Source organism: Cololabis saira, chromosome 11 (genome assembly GCF_033807715.1).
Source record: "Cololabis saira isolate AMF1-May2022 chromosome 11, fColSai1.1, whole genome shotgun sequence".
Lineage (NCBI taxonomy): Eukaryota > Metazoa > Chordata > Actinopteri > Beloniformes > Belonidae > Cololabis > Cololabis saira.
In genome coordinates, this window is record NC_084597.1 from 37,159,073 (window position 1) to 37,171,929 (window position 12,857).

Here is a 12,857-nt window from a genome sequence, read left to right on the forward strand (position 1 = left end):
ACTTCCAACTTTGCAAATATGTTATTTATTGTGATATAAAAACAATGTCGATTTGAGCAGTTTAGATCAAACAGGCGATTTGTAATGATTTTTTCTGGTTTGAATTGAAAGCTGAGTTTTCATCCCTGTGAGAAGTGCAGCTCTCACACTGGAGAGGGAGGCGGGGCTGAGTTTTCCCTGCAGCGTCGGCTCCATGGATGTATTGGTCGGCTCTGACTTTTTTTCTAAGTTAGAGAGTCGGGCCAGGCCAATCAGAGGCCACTTAGGCCAGCAGCTTGTGAGTAGGGCAAGATGATTGGTTTGTTCCGATTAACACCCGCCCCAACAGCCCGTATCAACCAGCGTGGAGGAAGGTGTGTGCGTCTGTGCGTGTGTGTATGTGTTTAGCAGAGAGGAGACGCGCTCGACATGAAGCTGAGCTCGTTCCAAAGATAAAGTAAGTTAACTTGAAATTAAAATAAGGATTTAGATTTTAAAGTGACTGATTTACAAGACACTTCATTATAATTATTATTTACTGATTTTGAAAGTTATTCTTGCAACAAATGGGATATATAATCAGTAGGACTACTCGAGTTGAGGGGGGGTGAGGGGGGATGGCCTCCCCCCTGAAATAAAAACGGTCCAAATCATCCCCCCAGTAAAACTGTCATCCCCTCTTTCCATCCCTTATGTCATTTCATCAATGAATGTGGTTTTACTGCTATTTCAACAGTCCGGACGCCGTCCTCCGCGGACCCAGGCACTTCTATTTTAACCAGCGCAGCGTTACTTTATGGCATTTGTTCAGCAGACCTTACAGACCAATTGCATACGAGTTAAGCCATCCCACGTGATGCTGCTCAGCCAATCAGATCTGTGTAAACAGCGTGACTGGGTCAATGACGTGACGCCTATATTTTCTGAAAAAAACTTTTTTTTTTCGATTCAAAAAAGGTTTAAATGGATATAAAAATATCATATATATGAACTACCTGTCCCACATATGGACTCACTTGAATTTTACAAAATATACTAGTTACTTGGGATTTTGTTGTTGTTTTAAGCGTCAAAATGTCATGTGGTGCGACCGTCCGACCAGGACTCTGGTTTTGAAAACTTTTTTTGAGATCACTAATGTATTTAAATCAATCTTCTGCTCAATCTGGCATGGCATCTGGCGCGACCATTAAAAAAAAAACAACCATTTTTGTAAAATACTGAAAACTTGTACAAAAAAAAGATGTCAAGATGTTAAGGAAATTAATTTATTTTAATATGAATCATGGTTGTACCACATTACCCTTTTTAAGGCTAGTGCCAATTCATCTTGACAAAAAACTCAATTAGAACTTTTTTATATGAATTTATGTGTACACAATATTCTTAATGTTTGAACTACTGCAATAGATTTTTTATTTATTTATTATGATGTATTATGATGTTCTGGACCTCCGCTTAAGTACATTTTCTCTGACTGGACCTAAAGTTTTAGTTGAATACCCCTGATTTAGAGTCATCACCAGAAAAATAACACCAGAAAAATAACTTATTTGACAATTTTCACCTGTTTCAAGTACATTTTAACTTGAAATAAGTAAAAAAAAATCTGCCAGTGGGACAAGATTTATCTTCTCATTATTAGCAAAAAAAATGTTGTGGGATAATACCAGATTCAAGTGACAAAGAAAAAGTACACATTAAAGGAACAATAATTGATCAATAATTGATCAACTTTTTTGATCAGATAGGCTGTAATATCATCATGGCCAGCAGAAGAAGTTTTAAGGTTCTTAATATCAAGTACCTCCAAAGGCTTTATTGGTTCAAAATGATTTAAAGACGGATAACCTTGATTTATAGAGCTTGTTTTTCCTTATAGCGAATTTCCTAAGTTCTATATGGTTTGTTAAGGTTTTCAGAGCTTCTTTTATCTTTATAAATAAGATAAAGGTTGTGTTTAGAATTGCACTGTGTGGCACGAAGCTTTCATCCATCCAGTGTGCTGTTAAACTTAAAAGTAAAAACGTTTTACTACCTCCTCGAAACACTGACTTTGCAAGTATTGCAAGTTGCAGTCGCATGTGCTGGCTGAGGTAATGTGACAAAATTCTATATCGCAGATCCTTTAGCTCGCTCCATTTTGAAAAGTGTAGACTTCCGCACGGCGTGCTGACATTACGTGACTAGCGTGTGACAACACTCACAGAGCACACATAGAATTAGAATTGAATAGATCTGCTCCTATGGATTGGCCCATTGTTACCGATACCCGATCTAGAGTTGTTTTTAATATCGATCCCGAAACAAAAATACAAATATCGGATCGGTGCATCCGTAATAGTGATGTTTATTTTTCCATATGAAATTAAAATGTATTCTATTCATTTCTTTTATAATCTTTGGTGGGATTACAAGAGAGTATGCTGAATAGATTAACCTGGATAATGATTCAATTTTGGTTAACAATTTTTTTCAGAGGTTTTCAGAGCTTCCTTTATCTTCCTTTATCGGTACACACCTGTATCATGTAACAATTTAAAGAAAAGTCTCTTGGCGCCATGGCCGAAACCCAACAGGAAGTCGGCCATTTTGAACATTTTGAATTAATCGTGTAATTTTGGCGCAATTTATGCCATTTCTTCGGTCATTAATGCGGCCCGAACCGTAACGTGCACCCAGGTGTGTTATACATCAAAACGTGCGTCTCCATCCTCCGACACCACGCATTACTTTTCTCTTTCAAAAGCATTACCGTGGCGACGCTAGACGGCAAAAAGCGCGCCCACCCTTCATCTGATTGGTTCAGACAGAAAAAACTTTGCGCCTCAAGCCCCATAATACGGTTTGACGTACATGAACGAAAATCGGTACACACCTGTATCATGTCGCAACTTAAAGAAAAGCCAGGCCTGTCGATACATTTGATATTTCATGGTTTGCATTAATGGGCGTTGCCTAACGGCTCAACAGCGCCCACTAGAATACTTTTCTCTGCCATAACTTTTGAAAGGTTTGACATAAAGAGTCGTGGGTGGTGTCATGGGACTAGGTATTGAGTCCTTGACCATAATTGGCGAAAATGAGCCCCGCCCCTTCTTCTGATTGGTTGTCCCTATTTCCTGCTATAACATTTGAATGTTTTGACATAGAGAGTCGTGGGTGGTGTCATGGGATTCTGTAATGAGTCCTTGACCTTCGTTGGCCTTAATTAGCCCCGCCCTTTCTTCTGATTGATTGTCCCGATTTTCTGCTATAACTTTTGAATGGTTTGACATAGAGAGTCGTGGGTGGTGTCATCAGATTCTGTATGGAGTCCTTGACCTTCATTGGCCTCAATTAGCCCCGCCCCTTCTTCTGATTGGTTGTCCCTTTTTTCTGCTATAACTTTTGAATGGTTTGACATAGGAAGTCGTGGGTGGTGTCATTTCTGATACTTATGGGGGGCGGTGGCCGTGAGTGCGAGGGCCCGTTCATCGCTGCTTGCAGCTTTAATTATTATTATTATTATTATTATTATTCTCGCCGTAAATAAATTGCCTTTTTGGAGGCCTTAAAATGCTCGAAAACTCACCAAATTTTGCACACGCTTCCAGAGTCGCGTAAAATTACGTATTTTATGGGCGACAGGCATGGGTCCACAAGAATGGGCTCTATAGCGCCACCTATTTTATGTTTTTTGACGAGCCCCACAATATGGTTTGACTTACAGCAATGACCTTTATGTGTGTATTATATTAGACAAAGAGCTACAAAAAAGTCTTTTGGACCCATGGTCTAAGTTACACAGGAAGTCCGGCATTTTGAACAGAAAATGTCATTTTTCATGAATTCTGATCATTTCTAGGCCTCGTACTTTAACGAACTCCTCCTAGAGATTTTATCGAATTGGCTCACAACTTGGTTTGTACAATCTAGACACATGGCCGACGCTAAATTGCGAAGCTTTTAAGTTTCTGCCAGAGGGCGTGACCGTAGTGATCCGGCGAAGTTTGAGGTCATTTTTAAGCTTCGCCATCAAACATCAATTGGCTGTAATTCAGCAATACATGATTTGATGTGGCCGAAAACGTATGTGCATGATTGTAGGCTGAGCCTGAAGACATCTATGGTGGAATATTCAGGATCGTTGTAGCGCCACCTGTTGGCACCAGGAATTGTCATGTCTTCTAGTTTGCATCTGTGCTCCAAGCGAGATGAGTGTATTGATCTCAAAGTTGGTCAGATAATAGGTAAGACATTGATGATGACTGACAGAGAAAACTGTAAGTTCTTATCAAAGGGCGTCGCTGTCAGAGGTTGTCAAATTTCGGTGTCTCGCCATGAACATAAAAGTTGTTGTAACTTAAACATAATTGGTCAGAATCAACCCAAAATCAATTCATGTAATTAGGCTTCCATTCTGAACAAGTGGATATGACAATCTTGGATGAACTCCATAGCGCCACCTTTTGGTCAGGTATACATTTTTCATCAAATTATGTGCTTTAGTTACTGTTTGGTTCATCCAATCACAATGAAATCAATACATGTTATTGTTGTAAGTCTCCTTATTGACTGCATAGCCTATTGTGGTCAAAGCTTGAATGGAATTGCCATTTTTCGTCACTCTGACTTTTTTGGTAAAATAATAATTTAAAATCAGAGGTTTTGTTAAATGTCAATTAAATGTCAGATTTATATACCTTTCAACATGACTAAAAAATCATACACTGGTACCTATAGGTTTTTTTAAAGTTTGTAACTCTATTTTTTTCAAAATATGAACTTATTTTAAAATAAATCACATTTTTTTTTCTTATGTCCTACAACCTCCGTAACTCCCTAAATATATTGTTTAATGTGTTGTTTAAAGCTACAGTTAATTCTATGAAATTGTGTCGGACAGGTGATTTTTCCTTAATATTTATGTTCGATCAGTCTATCTGACAGTCTATCCTTCTCTGTCAGCAGAGTAGAGGAGAGGGGAGGGCTGCAGCTCCCGCAGGAGGACGGGGGGAGGGGGGGAAGGGGTGGTGGTGGGGGGGGGGGGGTGAAGGGGGTTGGGGGGGTGGAGGGGGGGCGTTGCGCGCGCAGCTCCCGCGGGGGGAGGGGCTGATGTTCAGCGCGGCCGCCATCTTGGTCGAGGCGCCGCATTGACTGCCTGAGAACGTCGGGCGTGGCCGCCATCTTGGATCGGTATCGCTTTGACTGTAGTCTGTTCACTTCTATTGAGGAAGGAGGTGTCTGCATAAGTAAAATAACTATAACTTGCTTAATTTTCAACCGATTTTCACGCGGTTTGCTTTGTTACAAACGGCAGACATGTAGCTATGATACAGTATGCTTGATGTACGTTAAATATGCAAGCTTTCATGCTAAAATACGTTCTGCAGGTAGTCACACTTCAGGTATACACACATAAGCAAGCCTTTTATTATTTTAATATTGCTGATTATGGTTTACAGTTTAAGATTCACAGAATATTCAATTTTTTTGAGATAGGATATTTGAGTTTTCTTAAGCTGTAAACCAGTGGTCGGCAACTGGCGGCCTGCAGGCCAAAATTGGCCCGTCTCCAATAATATCTGGCCCGTCAGATGACAATTGAAAATCTGATAAATATATATATATATTTTTTTTAAATTATTTACTATCACAAACAGGACAATTTCATAGAGATTCAGCCCCCCTGCCGTGAAATGCCCCCCCTCGTCATACTTTCCCACAATCACAGTCACAGATAACAAAAATCGGGTAAATGGTTATTGATGTCATTAATTAATAGCCTGCTTACTGTGTTGTCTTCCATAATATTTGTAAATATATACTTAGGAGTTTATGTTCAATGATAAGCAGACCTTTGGAGCAATATGAGCCATTCCTTCGAGAATTAATACGGCCCGAACCGTACTTTACTTTTCTCTTTCAAAAGTGTTACCGTGGCGCAATAGACGCCAAAAAGCGCGCCCCCCTTCATCTGATTGGTCCATATTTGATAGTTCCCCAAAAGTCACCAAATTTTGCATGCAAGCCAGGCCTGGCGATAAATTTGATATTTCATGGTTTGTATTAATGGGCGTGGCAAAATGGCTCAACAGCGCCCCCCGGAAAACTTTGTGCCTCAAGCCCCACAATCCAGTTTGACGTACATGCACGAAAATCGGTACACACCTGTATCATGTCGCAACTTAAAGAAAAGTCTATTTGCGCCATGGCCAAAACCAAACAGGAAGTCGGCCATTTTTAATTAATTGTGTAATTTTGGCGCAATTTATGCCATTCCTTCCGCAATTAATACAGCCCGAACCTTAACGTGCACCCAGATGTGTTATACATCAAAATTTGCGTCTCCATCCTGCGACTACGCGCATTACTTTTCTCTTTCAAAAGTGTAACCGTGACGACGCAAGATGCCAAAAAGCGCGCCTCCCTTTCATCTGATTGGTCCATATTTGATTGTTCTCCAAAAGCCACCAAATTTAGCATGCAAGCCAGGCCTGGCGATAAATTTGATTTTTCATGGTTTGCATTAATGGGCGTGGCCTAACGGCTCAACAGCGCCCACTAGAAAACTTTTCTCTGCCATAACTTTTGAAAGGTTTGACATAAAGAGTCGTGGGTGGTATCATGGGACTTGGTATTGAGTCCTTGACCATAATTGGGGAAAATTAGCCCCGCCCCTTCTTCTGATTGGTTGTCCCGATTTTCTGCTATAACTTTTGAATGGTTTGACATAGAGAGTCGTGGGTGGGGTCATCACATTCTGTATGGAGTCCTTGACCTTCATTGGCCTGAATTAGCCCCGCCCCTTCTTCTGATTGGTTGTCCCTTTTTTCTGCTATAACTTTTGAATGGTTTGACATAGGAAGTCGTGGGTGGTATCATTTTTGATATGCTTATGGGGGGCGGTGGCCGTGAGTGCGAGGGCCCGTTCATCGCTGCTTGCAGCTTTAATTATTATTATTATTATTCTCGCCGTAAATAAATTGCCTTTTTGGAGGCCTTAAAATGCTCAAAAACTCACCAAATTTTGCACACGCTTCCAGAGTCGTGTAAAATTACGTATTTTATGGGCGACAGGCATGGGTCGACAAGAATGGGCTCTATAGCGCCACCTATTTTATGTTTTTCGACGAGCCCCATAATATGGTTTGACTTACAGCAATGACCTTTATGTGTCTATTATATCAGACAAAGCCCTACAAAAAAGTCTCTTGGACCCATGCTCTAAGTTACACAGGAAGTCCGGCATTTTGAACAGAAAATGTCATTTTTTATGAATTTTGATCATTTCCAGGCCTCGTACTTTAACGAACTCCTCCTAGAGATTTTATCTGATTGGCTCACAACTTGGTTTGTACAATCTAGACACATGGCCGACGCTAAATTGCGAAGCTTTTAAGTTTTCCCCAGAGGGCTTGACCGTAGTCATTCGGCGAAGTTTGAGGTCATTTTTAAGCCTCGCCATGAAACATCAATTGGCTGTAATTCAGCAATACATTATTTTATGTGGCCGAAAACGTATGTGCATGATTGTAGACTGAGCCTGAAGACATCTATGGTGGAATATTCAGGATCGGTTGTAGCGCCACCTGTTGGCACCAGGAATTGTCATGTCTTCTAGTATGCATCTGTGCTCCAAGCGAGATCAGATTAATGATCTCAAAGCTGGTCACTTTAATAGGTAAGACATTGACGATGAGTGACAGAGAAAACTGTACGTTCTTATCGAAGGGCGTGGCCGTTAGAGGTAGTAAAATTTCGGTGTCTCGCCATGAACATAAAAGTTGTTGTAACTTAAACATAATTGGTCAGAATTAACCCAAAATCAATACATGTAATCAGGCTTCCATTCTGAACAAGTGGATATGACAATCTTGGATGAACTCCATAGCGCCACCTTTTGGTCAGGTATACATTTTTCATCAAATTATGTGCTGCAATTGCTGTTTCGTTCATCCAATGTTAATACAATCGACATATATGATTTTCAGTAGGTTCCTTGTTGACCGTGTCGCCTATCGTGGTCATTGCTTGAAAGGAATTGGCATTTTTATGTCACTCTGTATTTCTGGAAAAATATTAATTAAAAATCAAAGATTTTGTGTAAGGAAAATTAAATGGCAGATTCAGAGACCTTTTGGCATGACGAAAAAATCATACACTGGAACATATTATTTTTGAAGAACTCTGCCACTCTCTTTTTTGAAAATACCAACTAATAACGTAAAAAGCTATGACTTTGCCATAAAATTATTTTATTAATATGTGACTTCGTACATATATTGTTTACTGTAATGTGAAAATATTGTGTGAATTGCAATAAAGTCCTTCCAATATGGGATTTTCTATGAATATTTATGTCGAATGAATCATTGCTACCCTGTCTCAGCCTCTCAGACACGTGAACGTGCAAACTGCAGTTCTGAGTTGGGGAAGAGAAAGGGGAGGGGGCGCGCTCCCGGAGCTCACGCAGCTCAACGTGATAATCGGACTCTCGCATGCAGTTATGACATGGTGCAAACGACTCCCTGGGATCTTTAAAGGGGGACCTATTATGAAAAACACGTGTTTTCTTGTTTTAACATATATAAAGTGGTCTCCCGTCAGCCTGCCAACACAGAGAAGATGATATCCCATGAAAATCTGCAAGGTCTGCTCGCCCCCACCCTTACAGAGTCCCCCAGTGACGGTGTCATGTGGTTTTCACGGGCCGTTTGGATTGGTGCATTTTCTTTACGTCACCAAAATGCAACCCACGCCCTCGGTCTCCTCCGCTGCTGAAACCACGCCCACCACCAGCTCAGCCGGCCGCTCGAGCTCCGCCATTGTTACAAGCAGGGGCTGTTTCCACAGCGAGGGAGAGTTAAAATGAGGTTTTGCATGGACATTTACCCTCATAAAAGGATCAGATCCCACAGCACGGACCCGGGAACTGACACGAGCCAGCGGTAAGTTCCGGTTTTTTTAATGTAATTTATATTTGTCTATGAGTATTATCTTTGCATGGGCTAAGTATTTAGCTTAGCTCCGGAGCCCCGGCGCCGCGTACGGAGCTGCCGGAGCTGCTCACGGACCAGCCCGTCGAGGGGATCCGAACCCGTAGGCTCCGGGGGAGAGCCGGGAGAGCCAGCTCTCCCCCGGAGCCTACGGCGTAGGGTACGCGTCGATTTAACGCAGAACCGTGGACACGCTTTGCTACGGAGCGACGCTTTGTCTCCTCCCCTCCTACACGTCATTCAAGCAGACAATCAGAGCAGAGCCTCATTATCATAGCCCCCCCCTATGGGGGTATTATTGTTCCAATATTATTTGTGTGTGCGTAAAAAAGATGTGTCCATGTTAAAACGATTCGTATTCGTAATGATAAACATTTGTATGTAAATAAAAAAGTTGTACCCAAATTTCTGCTGTCACACACATGAGTGATAAATTATTAGGGTTAGGATTGTTTTTATGTGAGTATGAATCTAAAAGCTGTGAGTGCAAAGTCTTGTGAATACAACTCTAATTTCTACGACTACGAGTCTTCACTGTGAACACGAATTCAAGTTTATGGGTACGAGTCGAAAAACTGTTGAATGACGTCACAGACAGGTCAAAGCATAGACATAAGAAAATAGAGAAACATATTTTCTCATCAACAAAACATGTTATTTTCTGTCTAAAAAATGGCAAGAATAAGAATAAGAAGAAGGATCAATAAAGTTCTTATTTTTGCCATTTTTCAGACAATAAAATAACATGTTTTGTTGATGAGAAAATATGTTTCTCTATTTTTCTTATGTCTATGCTGTGACCTGCCTGTGACGTCATTCAACAGTTTTTCGACTCGTACCCATAAACTTGAATTCGTGTTCACAGTGAAGACTCGTAGTCGTAGAAATTAGAGTTGTATTCACAAGACTTTGCACTCACAGCTTTTAGATTCATACTCACATAAAAACAATCCTAACCCTAATAATTTATCAGACTCATGTGTGTGACAGCAGAATTTTGGGTATAACTTTTTTATTTGCATACAAATGTTTATCATTACGAATACGAATCGTTATAACATGGACACATCTTTTTTACGCACACACAAATAATATTGGAACAATAATACCCCCATACCCACTGCCCTGAAAATGAGCCACAGATTAGATTAGATCAGTGATTCTTAACCATAGGGCCGCGGCCCACACTTGGGCCGCGAGCGCCCCCTGGTGGGCCGCGAAAAAAATTCTGTTTTGTAGGTTTGGGCCGCGGGGGCCGCGGGACTGCATCCCGACCATGTGGTGGCGCTAATGCGTTAGTCAGTTGTTACTGACTGCCAGCCGGTGGAGGAGGGAACCAAGAGGAAGAAGCGGGGGAGCTCTATAAAAGAGGAGAATAATGCCGCAGCACGTTCCATTTACCTCGGACACTCATCTAGCTGCACGTGTACTATTAAGGCCTGTATTTACGGAGAAAATCTTTTGTTTTGCACAAAATAGGTTTAAATCCGCCAGGATAAGGGATCGTTTACTTGGTCTGCGCTCAGAGTCGGCTTGGATCTGCCAGTATCAGGGATCGATTACTTGGTCTGCGCCCAGCAACGGGGAGAGCGAGCGCGGCGTGATCCTTTATTTTTATATTCTCCATCGTGGCCACAACTAAGCCCAAAGCCCGAAACAGACTCAGAGCAACGCTGCATGCTACTCTGAGAGTGAGCCTTTCCCCCATTCCACCCAGACTGGACCTGATTGTGTCTCAGAGGCCCAAGTGTCTCATTAAGAGCTGCAGATAAAAAGGAAATTGTATTTTTTTTTTATATGTATATGAAAGAAAATAAAGATTCTTCTGGTTCTGCTATGCACAAATATAGTTTAATTTGCACTTTATTTCAATTTTATTTACAGTTTATTTAATTTAAAAACATTATTTTGAATGTATTTATTTTACTTTTTATTAATAATAATGGCTTGGTTTTATATAGCGCCCTTCAAGACACCCAGAGCGCTTTTTACAGAGACCATTATTCATTCCTACACATTCTCACCGGTGGTGGTAGCTACGTTTGTAGCCACAGCTGACCTGCAGACTGACAGAAGCATCAGTCGGCCCCTCCGACCACCACCAAACATTCAAACACATTCACACGGGGCAAGGTGGGTAAGGTGTCTTGCCCAAGGACACTACGACAGCCACTGGGACGGAGCGGGATTCGAACTGCCGACCTTCCGATCATTGGACGACCCGCTCTACTGCCATCCATTGATTGATTTATATGTATATATATTTTTTATTCTGTCCTTTTTTATTTAAGTAAAATCTAATTATTGATCTTTTTTTATTAATAAGCCTGAACTGATTGATTTGTCCTAGTATAAATCAAGCTTGACATGTGCATGTTAACATTGACATGTTTCATAAAAGTCCGTGATGATCATTTTATTTGACAAGGTTTTTACTTGGGCCCTGGGCCGCTCTGTACTGAAATAATTGGGCCTCGAGGTCAGAAAGGTTAAGAACCCCTGGATTAGATTGTTTTTAAGACATTCAAGGCCTGTTTAAAATATACATTAAATGCCATAATATGTCTCCTTTAAGCCTGAATTACAGTTCTGGGTCAATGATGTATAAGGCCTATTTCTTAAAATACTTAAAATAAAGATATATTTGGCCATTTTCCAAACATTTGGAATGTAGTGTGCATATATGTGAAAACTTAAAACAAAGGTATTTTAGTGTTTTTAAACCTACATTAATAGGGCAACGACCTTAAAAAAGTAATTGGGGGCGACCCTTATTTATCTCAAAATTAATAATTTCCTTAACAAAATTTATATTTTAATAAGTATCAGTAATTAAATTAACTGTTCAAGAAAGATAGACTCATGTGTCCTTTCATTTTCGAAAACCATTTTTAAATACATTTTATCTATAATGGAAGTGTCACCCTCATAAAGAGGGTTAAGATTTGAGTCAAATGTAAAGACATTTTATTAAAGAATCAGCATAACTATGTCGTTGTATGTTCCTATGTTTTTCATAATAGGTCCCCTTTAAAGAGGGATAACCTTCATTTATAGTTAGAAGAACCATGAACATTTTAAAGATGTTTTGCAAGACGTAGACCCACATTTATAAAGAAATCATTGAATTTATTAGCAATTTGTGTATGCTCTGTTATCTTATGCGCCATCCTGAAATGTAGACTGGGCTGGAATAGATGATTTTTTTATCTTGTTGAGTAATTCTTTCAATATTTTCCAGATCATTTATTTATTTCTAATAAGATGGTTTTATTTATTCCTATAATTTTTGTATGTAGCACAATTTAAAGGACTAGGACTTTGAAAATGCCTTTTTATAAAGCTTGTTTTTGTTTAAAGCTGATTTCCTAAGTTCTATAGTAAACCATGGTTTGTTAAAAGGAACCCTGGTTATTAAGACTTGTAGTCCCTTATTAGCCACAATTGTTCTCTTATACTAAAATATGTTGTTAGAAACACATAAAATAATCTAATTGCTTTAAAAATCTACAATGTTTATCACATATTTTGACCTGCGGGAGGCGCCATGTTTTACCTGCGCAATGCATTCTGGGGGCGATGACGTAGAGCGGTGGCTCTGGGAAGATAAGCCCCATTAGTTTAACTGGGACAGGTATCTAAAACATAGATGAGCAGCACTCTCCCGGCCGTGGAGGCTGACGAGGGAGCCCATAAGACGTCTCGGTTCAGGCAAACTGGATCAAAGTTCTGTGATGCACAGGAGATCTGCAAAAATGATCAAAGTCGTGCGCATCTTACCAGTGCATTAGGCTACGTAGCCTACGCCGTAGACGGCGTAGCCTACGCCGTAGACGGCGTAGCCGGGGCTTTAGAGCCTGCAGCGCACCGCCACCGCTCTGCGCTCTCCGCTCTGGC

At 40.5% G+C, this 12,857-nt stretch overlaps 1 protein-coding gene across 2 annotated transcripts in view; it reads right to left on the reverse strand.

Moving 5' to 3' along the window:
• The window catches only part of lrrtm4l1 (leucine rich repeat transmembrane neuronal 4 like 1), a 121,829-nt gene that overhangs the window by 8,064 nt on the left and 100,908 nt on the right, over positions 1-12,857 (reverse strand). The window lies entirely within an intron of this gene.